This window comes from Stegodyphus dumicola, chromosome 11 (genome assembly GCF_044657685.1).
Source record: "Stegodyphus dumicola isolate Sdum_Otavi_A_Nest chromosome 11, ASM4465768v1".
Taxonomy (NCBI): Eukaryota; Metazoa; Arthropoda; class Arachnida; order Araneae; family Eresidae; genus Stegodyphus; species Stegodyphus dumicola.
This window is the reverse complement of record NC_140778.1, coordinates 79,435,374-79,448,316: the sequence shown is the minus strand read 5'-3', so window position 1 is coordinate 79,448,316 and position 12,943 is coordinate 79,435,374. Positions and strand designations below refer to the sequence as shown.

The 12,943-nt window shown below is 34.3% G+C and overlaps 1 pseudogene; it reads right to left on the bottom strand.

Moving 5' to 3' along the window:
- Positions 1–305: 305 nt before the first annotated feature.
- LOC146994148 (uncharacterized) lies at positions 306–12,221 on the bottom strand (annotated as a pseudogene).
- Positions 12,222–12,943: the final 722 nt, after the last annotated feature.

Sequence of the window (12,943 nt, the reverse complement as noted above, 5' to 3'; positions counted from 1 at the left end):
TCACGACGACGCTTCATTTGGTTGACTCTGATAACACTATATCCTTTTTCTCTGAGTTCTTCCTCTATATCTTCCGATTTCATATAAGATGGGAGGCTTCTGATGACTGCTTTTACATATCCGGTCTCTGGCAGCTCGTAACAATGATAAAACACACCTTTATCTTTGAGTACTTTAATGATTTGGCGGTAGATGGTAGGATTGTGAGCATGTATTTTAATTTCTCCGCTAATAAATTGTCCGTTGTAATCTCTGTTAGTGGAGAGGTTATATCCGATTAATAAGGCTTTGAGTTGCATGAAATTTTACCTTTGGTCTTTAATTATTATCGTCGGTGTTCTTTTAAAAGGTGCTGCATTCAGATTGGCTGTGTCTTGAGTTTTAGTTTCGTTAGGGATCGTTTCCATATTTTCGGAAGTTTCATTTGCAGTCGTCTCCGGAGGCGGTATTCTCGACGAATCAGAATTATCCGAGGAGTTGGTTTTCAGGACGGGCTTTCTTAGACGTATGGTGGTTTCTCCTCTGGGTCCTGTATCAGAATCGCTGCTATCCTCGTCTAGGGCTTTATATTTTTTGGAGCCTACCTCATCAGAACGGGCTGGGCTGTTGGCTCTTCGAGCGTTAGGTTTGATCTGACCAAGAGTCGGAAATTCATCATCAAATGTTTTAGCAGCAGGGATTTTAGGCTTCGGTGCAGCTGCGGTTCTTCTCTGGGTGATCTAATTTTCTATGAAAAGCTTTAGTCTTTGAAACATAGGAGATCCCTGGCATCCCTTTCACTAAGAGGACCATCTGCATTCTCTATGTACTGTAGATTTGCAGTTTCAGGGCTAATGAAGTCAATCATACGTTCCATGATGAATACGTTCCATGATGAAACGATGAGCAAAACAGTCAGATGAAATCAGAGTTTTGACACTGAACCTCCAATGAAGTAATACAAAATATTATTTTTATAAATTTATAGTCCTTGTCAAACAAAACAATTCAAAACTTGGCTAAAAATCCCAATCTAACTCAAAATCAAACTGACTAACTCTAACAACAATTTTTTTAACGTAAAAACTCGACATACAAAACAAGAGAAGCAAACCCAAACCTACAACGAACTGAGAGCTTTTCCTCCTTTTATCAGATTTTAAAATCGCGCGTGAAAATTTTCTAGTACTTTCTCGAAATCAAACAGAGATATTTATTAAATGTTACATGCACGCGCTCTTGTACTTTCAATTTTCCGGCTTAGCTTTATTTTAATATTCGTCACGCGCTGCACTGCGCGGGAAATAAAACCATTTAATTTACAATTCAACTAACATAAGCTATTTAAATACCAAATTCGTACAATATGAATATGAAATTAATAAGAAGTTTAATAAAATGAAAGAGAGTTACTTTCCTGAAAACTTCTCCCTTGGGTTCTGCACTGAAGCAGACGGTCCATCTACTAAACAAACTTTCTTAACGTCACCTTACTAGCGTCAACTACTTTTTTTTTTTTTTTTTTTTTGTATCCAATGTAAGAATTTTGAGCACACATTTGAAAACCGTAATAATGAAAATAATAGCAACTGATAAGTATAATGTTTCATTTCCTGGATATCTCAATTTAGGCACTAATATATAGCTATGTATCTATATTACTATCTCTAACTCTCTTTCTCTCTCTCTCTCTATATATATATGAAGCTATAGAATCTTGGTACTTAAAGCCTTTTGAAACCTTTTAATTTTCACAATTTCTTTTCGTGGGAGATAATCCCCAAACTGCACATAGATATCATGTTTTACTGCGTTGATGAAGGAATGCGGTACTTTAATTTCTAGCCTCCGACGACACTTTATTGCGTAGTTTAAAATATGAATGCATAAATCAAAAATTTCCAGATATGGCCGTTAAGTTCATTTTATTACAGGATAATTAACATCTTTCTGTAGGTAACATATTTTTCAATCTTAGTTGAATGCAACAATTTCCGTGTAGACAGGTTTGAGCGTCTTCCCAGAAGGGAAGGTGAATCGAAAGAGAACGTCGCAATTCAAAGGACAAACTGAGGGAGCCAAATGTTTCAGTTCCAGTTAGAAATGTTTTCGTTTACAATTATTTTGATTGAACAAGAAGTATGTGCATGCGTTAAACGTTACTTAACATGGAAAGACCTTGAATTTGGGAGAATTCATGAATGTAGGGGAACAGCATAAAATTTAGAATCGTTAATTTGTCCCCAATTATTTTTAGAGTAGCTATCGTATTTTGTTATGTCTTACACACACACAGAAACCCATATATATATATATATAGATATATGTAACTGCGAAAACATTCACATTATATATATATATATATTATCTGAATGTTTTTGCATTTTACTTTGAATTTTGCAATAGCAAACTCGATTTATAATAAGTCCCTAGATATAATGAACGAATAGTTTAGTTTCGGCCAATTTTCTAGAGAATAACCTCCGTTTTTACGGGTATAGCGCTCCTCGAAGTGTGAAAATCGAATTTAACGAACTTAACGACATCTTCCACTAAACATTTAAAATATTTATAGCTCTTTTATGAATTTCTCCTAGGATGCTAGGCTAAAAATATACATTTAGAGATTTTTTTCACTTTTGCCTTTCCCTGTGTTCTAAACAATGGTAACATGAGGCAGTCGTAATACTCAGTTTTTGCAGAAACATGACCAAGTGTTTCAAAAATTATCATATGATTAATGTCATGATTAATAGTAAATAAATTCGAAAGATTAAGTAAATAAATTTGAATGGGTTCTCTGATCCCTTTCAGCTAATTTCATTCCAGTATCTTCGGCCCACCAGCGGCCGAGCGGTAAAGTCGCTGAACACTGGTAGTTCGGTCCGAGGTTCGAATCCCGCGAACGGGCTGGCTGCATGGGCGTTTTCGTGGTTTTCCCCATGTGTAACGTGTATACGAGCCAGTTTCCCTTAGAAAGTCCTCCACGAAGGCATACCTCCTCTTAGGCAGATAGCCCTCGAGGCTTTGCCATAATCACACACACATTCCAGTATCTTCTGCATTTTTTAGATTATGAATACAACATTATTTTGTAGTTCTATTCAGAAAGCCCGCGGCTATTTCATTCAGAATCCATGGACACATAAATACGAATCCGAAAATATGGGATAGCGCAGATTTTTATGTTTAAATACCGTATATATAGTTTTGTTAATGTTTTGTTTTTTTGATATTTCAACTGACAGTATTTAGTAGGATATATTTGTTGAATCTAAATTACTGTTTTGAGAGTAGAATTAATTTATCATGTGCTAATATATTTTCTTTGGTATGTTCCTGTACCTGGATATGTAATTTTAAGAATGTCATTTAATCATATATTGGGAGTTAAGCTGCCTCTAGCTTTTGAAGACATTATGTTAATTTCATGTCAGAGAATTAAGTAGAAGCGATTCTTCACAAGATAAAGACATGACTATCTAGATATGAACTGATTTCAATATAGAAGTATTGAAAACTTGTTGGACTTTATTACAGGGGCACTAGGGCGAAATGCTTCGAACTTTACATTAAAAATATTAAAATTTAATTAATTTTGGTATCAGTCACCAGAGATAGATTTTAAATAGGTGGACATCACTAAATGAGTGCAAGACAAAACGATTCCAATTTATTTAAATTTTTTCAAGACATTAAGACTGAAACGTTTTTTGAGATAATGGTATATCTGTATATATATATATACTGAGAAATAAAATGGTTTCTTTAAACTTTCATGGCGGTAAGGAGGGAATTACCAAATTCAAATCTCCTTCGGAGAAACACTGTTAGAGTGTAATGAGTTACATCTTTTCATTGAATGTTCAATAATTTTTTTTCTTATCCTATTATACTCCTCGCCAATAAGATCTCAAAAGAACTGTATCTCTAAACAAACAAAAAGAAGTTGGCTAAGAAAGCTTCAAAATTTATTACTATATAAATGCAGTAATATCTTCCATAGATAAGCGATTTATGCTTGCTTTCAACATTCACTTGATAGTTTCAAAAAGCAATATTTAGAATTTACTCAAATACTCTTGACTCATTTCAAGACTATAAATACTTCATATTAAGTAAAATTCAAGAATATCCAAAAATTTTCTACAAAGTTTAACTTTAAAGCATTTAGCGAAAGCTAAGTCTAGAACTCTTCTATTCGTAAAAGAGGAAAAACTGTTTGACTGCTTCTCTTTCAGCAATAGAAAGAGTATAATATTTATCGGTTGATAAAACGGTTTAATATATTCAGCATCATGATAAATCACCGAATCTTCAACTTTTTGTTTGAGAAAAATATGTTTAATGTTTAGTTTCGAGGGTAATCGAACATAAGGTTCTATGTAAGACTCCCAATATATGCATGCATGCGATGAACAACGCTGTGTTTTAGAGCAGTATAAAATGTCGTTCAAAACCAGACAAAATGCGTAACCGTAAATAACAAGAAAGCAGACTTAAAGTTTCGGGCCGTTAAGTAAATATGTATTTAATTCAAATATATGAATTTATATGTATTCTAAATGAATGATTGATTGCATTTGAGTTTCATTTCGAATACTCCAAACTTAAACAGAAACAACTAAAGCCAGCAGATACATAAATCAGTTTATTGAACGCAATTTAACAGAATCGTTATAGGTGATGAGATGTGGGTCGCTCACTTCACCACAGGAAACCAGCAACTCACGATTGATTGGCGTCCCAGGGATCCACGCGCCGAACGATCTTCAGTCAGTCTATGCACGGAAATTAATGTACACGGTATTCTGGGATAGTAAAGGCATTCTGCTCATTGACGTATTGGCGAGTGGTGCTCCGGTGAAAGCTGATCTTTATTGCGCTTTACTAGAGAACATCTGAAGAGCCATTCAGAACAAATGGTTTGGGATGCTCAGTGCTGTTGTTGTGGTGTCCTACGCCAACATCTGACGCATACGGGCAATTCCACAAAGTATATGTCGCAGACGTTTCGCTGGAAGATGTCTGACCATCCATGCTATGGCTCCGATCTTGCTGTCAAGTATTTCCACGTGTTATTGCACCTGAAGACGTTTCTGTCCGGGCACACTTTCCCACAGGTGAAATGTTGCAGACAACTGTGACGGGCTGCCTTCCTTCCCAGGCGTCAGTCTTCTACGACATTCTAATGGAAATAGGTAACCGACGGTATGACAACTGGTACAGTTCCGATGTTTCTTATGCTGAGAAGTAGCAGAAATATAGCTGTATCTTTTGCAATAGGTCTTTGCAGGTAATTAGGCTTTGTTTTTTACTGTTTGCGGGAAAGCAATTTTTCGGACGACCCTCGTATTGTTTAATAATCATTATCAAGTGAATTAACCTTAATCTAAATCAATATCTAACTCATTGAAATCATCATCTATATAAATTTCCTTCTAAATCCAATCAACTTCATCTGCTAAATTTAAATCATCATCTAAGACATCTAACTAAACTACCCAAAACACATCTTCATGTTAAACCATTATATATATATATATATTATCATCATTATCGTCATTGAAAGCATCACCAAATTAAGATAAATCATCATCGCTCAAATCAACTAAATAAAAAGCAGTATCATCTAAATCACCACCATCAACAATATGATTCTCATTTGATCATCGTCTTCATCACCTAAACCGTCTAAATCATCATCAAAATTATTATCTGAATGACCAATAAGGAAATTATAAAATTATCCCCAGATAATTCAAAACCATCATTTAAATAATCATCATCATCGAAATCATACCATCAGTTCAAATCATCACCTGTCATCATCACCATTATCATCGTTGAGATAGATAAATCATAATCCTCCAGATCACCTAAATAGAAAGCCATACCACCCAAATCATCATCTTCTTCATCCTCATTTTGTCATCGTCTTCATTGTCTAACTCCTCTAAATTATTATATAAATCACTCTAACATGTATATCACCATCAAATTCATTTAAATATTTATTATCACTTGATACACTTCGTCATTTTAACCATCATGTATATCGCGTTACCATTCTCATCGTCAGAATAAGATAAACCATCATCGCCCAAATCACATCAGTCATTCTAAACCATCCTATGTACCATCTTCATCATCATCATTGAAATCGTGGTCAAAATAAAAGTACTTCACCTAAATACAAAGCCCAGTCACTAAAAGTTACATTATCATCCTACTCAATTATTCATACTCTTCATCCCTAAACCATATACTCACGATCACCTAAATAAAAAATCATCAGCAGTTAATCTAAATCCTTGCTCTTAAAATACCAGTTAAATTATTTAAATCAACATCGTTCAAATGGTAGGGTTTTTTTATGTTTTCGGTAGTGTGCCGTCAAAAAGAGCCAGTTTCTTTCAGGTTCAAACAGAAGGATATCACCGGAAGTTCACTATCTTTGGTACAGGGGTAGTAACCAACTGCCCTCACGAGATGCCAGAGGCTTGGGTACGTAGCCGAAACCTATGCTATCTTAGATAACGTGACACTCGGAAGTGACGTGAAGCGTTTGAATAACGTAATGTTTCAAAAAGTTTTGTTTTTGTGACAACGAAAATATTTTTTTAAGTTTCATTTCTTCCGGAAACGACGAATTGTTTTCTTTTTTTTATGCAACCGCCTCGTGAACCTCTTGAAATCTTGTTTGTAATGACATAAAAAATTTCCCTTTTTTCATTAAATCTGTATTTGTTTTTTATTGAGCATCTCATTATATAAAATTTGTTCATTTTGTATAATTTTAATAGAACATTAATAAGCAAAATGTTAATCGTTAAAGAAAAATGCGACAAGAGATATAAAATTAAAATTTAAAAGACAAAGAATTAAATTTATATTTCAAGTTTTACCAGAATAGAAAAAAGAGAAAGGATTATAAAGAATACAATAGGTGAAGGGGTGTTGAAAGCCAAAACCTTTCATAAAATGAGGATTTCTGATATTTTCATTTTCAAATTCTCTATAATTTTAGCTTTCTTAAAACACCATTCTTTAATCTCTATGAAAATTAGAACTGTAAAAAAATCTAGTTTTAATTTTTCATTGAATGCTTTGATAATTGAGAATTTTTACATGAAAACGCGTTTTTCTCCGAACGTCCTTTTTTATACTCGATGTACCTGTTCTCAAGAACTACTGCTCACAGATATCTGAAATTTTTATATCTTATTTACTACGTTTCCAAATATTTGCCGAAATGAGCTTTTTATCAGTGCTAATAAAATTATTCTGTAAAATACTCAAATTTAAAATGATTCAAAAGCTCGTTTCAGGATACTCAGCTACGTATTGTGATGTTCCTTCCCTTAGCGAAAGACCTTTCGAGAACATTTTATCCGCGAGGGGCAAAAGACGGTTAAAGGAAGTGATGTACTTACCTCGGGAAACAGGGTGGAGGCAAGCTAGTGGGAAGAATACGAGACTTGTGACTTTTGCGGTTGGACCGGTAGCCATGCCGTGTGCAAAGAAATAACTTAAATCATGTTTTGCGCGCCTTATATTATGTATATAGCTAAATGTATAGTAGTGGTATTTGTTTTATTGTGTATTGTGTAATAAATTAGTGGATAAAATTTCAAAGCTGATGGGGATTATTTTCCTATTATGGCGAGTGCATGAGAAATAGACGAACCCGCTTGGGAGTTGAAACGGCGCGAGGTGCAAATCGAAGCAGTCGACAGGATAAGATTGTGAAAAAGGAAATCACTAAATAGTGAAAATAGTAAATAAATATGGTCTTAAAAAGTTCTTGAAAGTTATAAAATGAAATTCGGTGATAGTTCACGAATGGATCTACGATGTGAGAAGATTTTTATGACGAAAGAAAATGGCGCGTTTAAGGCCATGTTTGCGAATAAATTTATCAGATTTGTGAAAGCGTGATGTGCTAAAAAGTTAACAGCCAATGTGTGGTAAAATGTGATCAGCAATGTTCATCCTCCTAGTGAAATCCTGAAAAGTTAAATGAAGGGTAACGTGAATTACTGTGTTGTAATCATGCCGTCAAGTTACGTGCCAGTGCAGTGTGCTCATGATTAAAGTTTACAGCGTGAAGTTGTGCTCTTCGTTCGACATTTCCACTATCGGGATCAAAGGTAAGTCCTTCTTAATTTCTATATTAACCATATCAACTGAGAAAATTAAAATTGCTTTTACGTCTGTTAATAACATGACTAGAATGTCAGGCGTTAAAGCCAGTAGACACTGAGAAAGTATATTTTATATGCAAATGAGAAATTATGGGTTTTTTTTATCAAGATATAGGAGATATTGCATGTTAAATGGAGGTTAAAATAGTTCAAAAATATGATATCAGAAGCGATTCTGAAGCATTTGATTGTTTACTCAGGTTACTAAGCAAGGTCGAACGAAATTGTTTGTTGTCTCGTTTTGCCAAAATGTTTTAGTCATTGAAGTTAATAAGTTGATTAAAAATTACTTAGTTTAACCCTTTGGAAACAATACGTTTAATATGTGTGTCAATACAGGAATGCGTAAATGCGTTACGGCGTAATGCCGCAGTATTCAAAACATTTTATCTGCAGGCTAATTTAAAAGATTAGCATATTTCTTTTTGTATTTATGCGTTTAACAATATATGGTTAAATATATGTTAAAAGTTTAATATGAGAATCTATTATTCATTATTGTGTTCCCTAATGATAGTGTATGCTAAGTGAATAATGGTAGTATTCAGTAGTAATGAAATATGTATGTTTGCCTGTAAACTCAAGTGTTATTACTGTATTGCATGCGTAAACCTGTAAAACGGAAATATCACAGATTAATAAGCGTCCTAAAAGGAGAAATAGAGTGTCAGAAGAATCAGACGAAATCGTAAAACCATGCAGACTTAAATTAAGTTAAAGGAAATGGGGTTCTAGCTAGAAAAGTGTAAGTTGGAGGCAGATGCGGCTAAAAACCGATTAAAAGAGATGGGATTTAGGGAACAACAATTAGAAAGAGAGCGACATAAAAATTAAAGAAATAGAGCGTATGAAAATAGATAAAATAGGAAGCAGATCGGAATCAGAGCAAGGGAAACGATTTTTGAAACATTTGAAAATAATGAAAAGGAGTTATGATTGACCCGCCATCGAAAGCTGAGGAATGGCCGTTCTTTTTACATCATGCTGAAATGATGTAAAATGATGAATGAAATGATGTAAAATGCTGAAATGATGATATATCTCTATACAATTTCTGAAGAAGGGAAAATTATTTTGCAGAATTTAAAAACAAAAGTTAAAAGTTTGATCGCGACTCTCGATGAAATGGATTTAAATAACTATATTATGATTAAAGAAACGGTATTAAAAGAATTCCAGATTCCTCGAAAAAAACCGGTCGAGGCAGGCCAGTACCTCCTACTTACATATATGTATGTAGGAGGTACTGGGCAGGCTGGTGGAGTGAATACGAGACTTGGTACTTTAGCGATTGGACCGGCAGTCATGCCATGTGGAAAGAGATTACTTAAAACATGTTTTGCGCGCCTTATATTATGTATATAGTTGGATGTATACTATGCTAGTGATATGTGTTTTATTGTGTACCGTTATGTGTAATAAATTAGAAGATAAAATTTCAAAGATAGAGATTATTTTCTTACTATGGCGAGTGCGTGAGAAATAGACGAACCTGCCTCGTCGTGGAAAGGGCGCGAGGTGACAGATGTACTTTAATTACGTAAAAACTTTCAAGCCTGTAAGTACAGCAGATTTTGAGAAAAGGTAGACCGAAAATGGCCAATTTAATATTGTCGCTCTAGGGTTTCCTACCCCCTTAATAAAAAGGAGTAAAATATAAAAACAAAAGGGCATTTATGGAAATACAAAAAAGAAATATATTTAGCTTATAAGAGTATATAAATAAGAGTATATAAATATATAAGAGTATATAAATAAATTGAGCATTTAAAAACAATTTTTTTAAAATAAGAAGCCAAAAGGAAATATTTTAGTTTTTAAAATCAGTATTACTTTTGTAAACTGAAAGAAGTTAAAATATTTTTAAAGTAAAAATAGCGAAAAGAAAAATTAAAATGTAAGTTTCACGTTATTAAAGTTAAATACTGAAGAGAAAAACATTTTTGACACGAGAAAGGGAAAATAAAAGAATCTTAAAGTCAAAATTGCATTCACACAAGTTGCAAATTTGATAGAGATTCGCGTCCATTAAAGCCTCGGGCGTCTCCCTATGACGGTCGGTTTCTATTAAGCTTGTTATTGTAAACTGGCTATTCAAATTACAGTCGGTATGCGCAAAGGGAGCCTTAGCCTTCATCCTGAAAAATAAACAAAATTATTGTTACACATCACATAAAAATATCAGTTAAAATCATAATTCAATTCTGAGTCACATGCATGAAAAGATTTGAGAAGGTGTTTATATGGCATACGCAAATAACAAAAATGAAAGGTACTCGAAACGGATGACTGTGCACTGTCTGCAAAGGTACAAATGTTTAATTTGTAATAATAATTAATTTGTTAATAATAAAAGCCTTTTTTTTTTCTAAGTACACCTAATTTATAATTTTAGAAATTTATAACTAGTAAATAGGTTGATTATCTAAATATTATATGCAGGACAACGAAAGTAATAACAACACTTTCCGTTTCAAAATACAGTTGATGAATTTTATACATTTCCTTCTTTCATTCCCAAATATTTGCTGCAACATGTATTTTAGTTAAAATTTTGTTACTTTATTGAAATGTGTTTTGTATGTATATCAATAGATTGCAATAAATATAACTCGGAGGATATTTCCTAACAAATAAAGAAATCACTGCGGAAACAGCGATTACCTGTTAGTGACTAGTAACGGATGGTGTAGTCGTATTAGGAAATGCTAATCCCAAACCGCTGCTGCTTAAGAATCTTGAACAAACAGTCGAATTCTCCGGGCCGAATCTGATTTATCGCGAGTGCGATTTGACCCTCCCTTTGCTCCTTTGACAGTGATTTCGGTGATAAGACCTCTAACTGACCGATAGATTTGATCACACTACCCCAATGCTTAAGTAGCGAAGTACTTGGATTCGGAGGTAATTATCCTCAAAAATTTTGCAAAACATAAAAACAATGTCCAGCGAAAAAATGCTCTGTTTGATATGGAATTACCTGCGATTATATATAATTCAGCACGATAATATTTTTTCGGTTACAGTGAACTATGTTAAGATGATTATTAACATAGCAAATTTAGAGCAGCTGTAATTTAAAGATTTATTTTAGTCACTGTTTCATCTAATTCTATTCACTTTGTAGGGGTTCCATGGTGAGGCAAGACACAAATATAAAATATATAAACTTTATTTTACACATCAATCCGATCATTCCGATGAGAAGGGATATTCCCGCTTCATACACACCGCTCTCTCCTCACCATCTGCCGCTCATCCGAGGCGGGCATGCGCAGAACTCACAAAACTTCGTACGGTGTTGCAGGGTGGAGTACACTATTTTGCTCTAGAAGCAAATTTTTAGTGGTACCAACATAGATCACTTTTTCCGGATAATTTCTCACGATTTGATGCATGACGAAAATTACGATTACGAGAATGACTTCTTGAACCTCATAGAAATGCAACTTCCTTGCAAAGCGATTTTATCTCTTTAAGCAGTTCAGAGTTCGGTGTAACACTACGTGATGCACAAGAATCAGAAACTACGCTTACCTGAGCAGATGACACTTCCATAATTTTATCCGCTATTTCAGCATCCTTTTGTGTGGTTAGAAGTGTGATTGATGCTAGAATAGATTGCACATTTGTAAGTAGTTGCTGCAGAAATAATTCCAAAATAAAGTATCCGTCACGTTGTGATTTTCTGCACGCCGCTGCATAACTCGTAAGAATTCAGATGGTTTTCGATCCCCTAGTTGCTCACCAGCAAGTAAGCGACGTATTTCCTGTGATTTACTTTCACCACAGCGAGAAATGACTTCATTCTTCAGTTTCCCATATGGATCCGTTTGGTCAGGAGAAATGATGATATCCTTCAAGGTCATGACGATGTCGGGAGGTAAATGCGCCACACAGTGGTTATACTTGATTCTGGATTCTGTTATAGCCTTTGGAACCGCTAATTCAAAAGTAGATTCCACCATCGTGAACCATAAAGATGGATCAGAAGGAATGAAAGGAAGGTATTTTCTTTGCTGATATTTGATCCATTGTTGATGATGTTTTTGTTTTGTTCCGTTTTCGTATTTTGTCCAAATTCCAAGAAACGATCAGAAGATGTGCGTTGTGCAACGTCGGTCACCAATGTAGGAGTTCCATGGTGAGGCAAGACACAAGTATAAAATATATAAACTTTATTTTACATATCAATAATAACATTCCGATGACAAGGGAAATTCCCGCTTCATACACACCGCTCTCTCTTAACCATCTGCCGCTCATCCGAGGCGGGCATGCGCAGAACTCACAAAACTTCGTACGGTGTTTCCATGCCAACACCACAACTTCATCTTGCCTGCAAAATGTTTTTAAAAGAGAGTTTTAAAAAAACGAAGTTAGAGGGAAATTCCATGTGTATAAAGAATTTTCTAAGAATCTGCGTTAAAACTGAGATAATCGAGTGCGAAATTAAGGATAATTTGATATAAGTGTTTACTAGGCTGATTATCAATTTCGTAAAATTAGTAAAATATCAACCTTCGTATCATTCACCAAAAATCTTTAACATATGTTGAATTACCTATTACTGCAAAGATATATAACTCAGCACCGAAATATTGGATAATGTAATAGATAAGACAAAATAGAAGGACAATGTAATAGATAAGACTGAAGCCTTATTGAGAAACAACCTCAAAATTTTCTATGAAGCAATTTTATAGAGAAACTGCTTTGGAGCTTTTCGAGAATTTCAGGAAAATTCCTCAGATTTG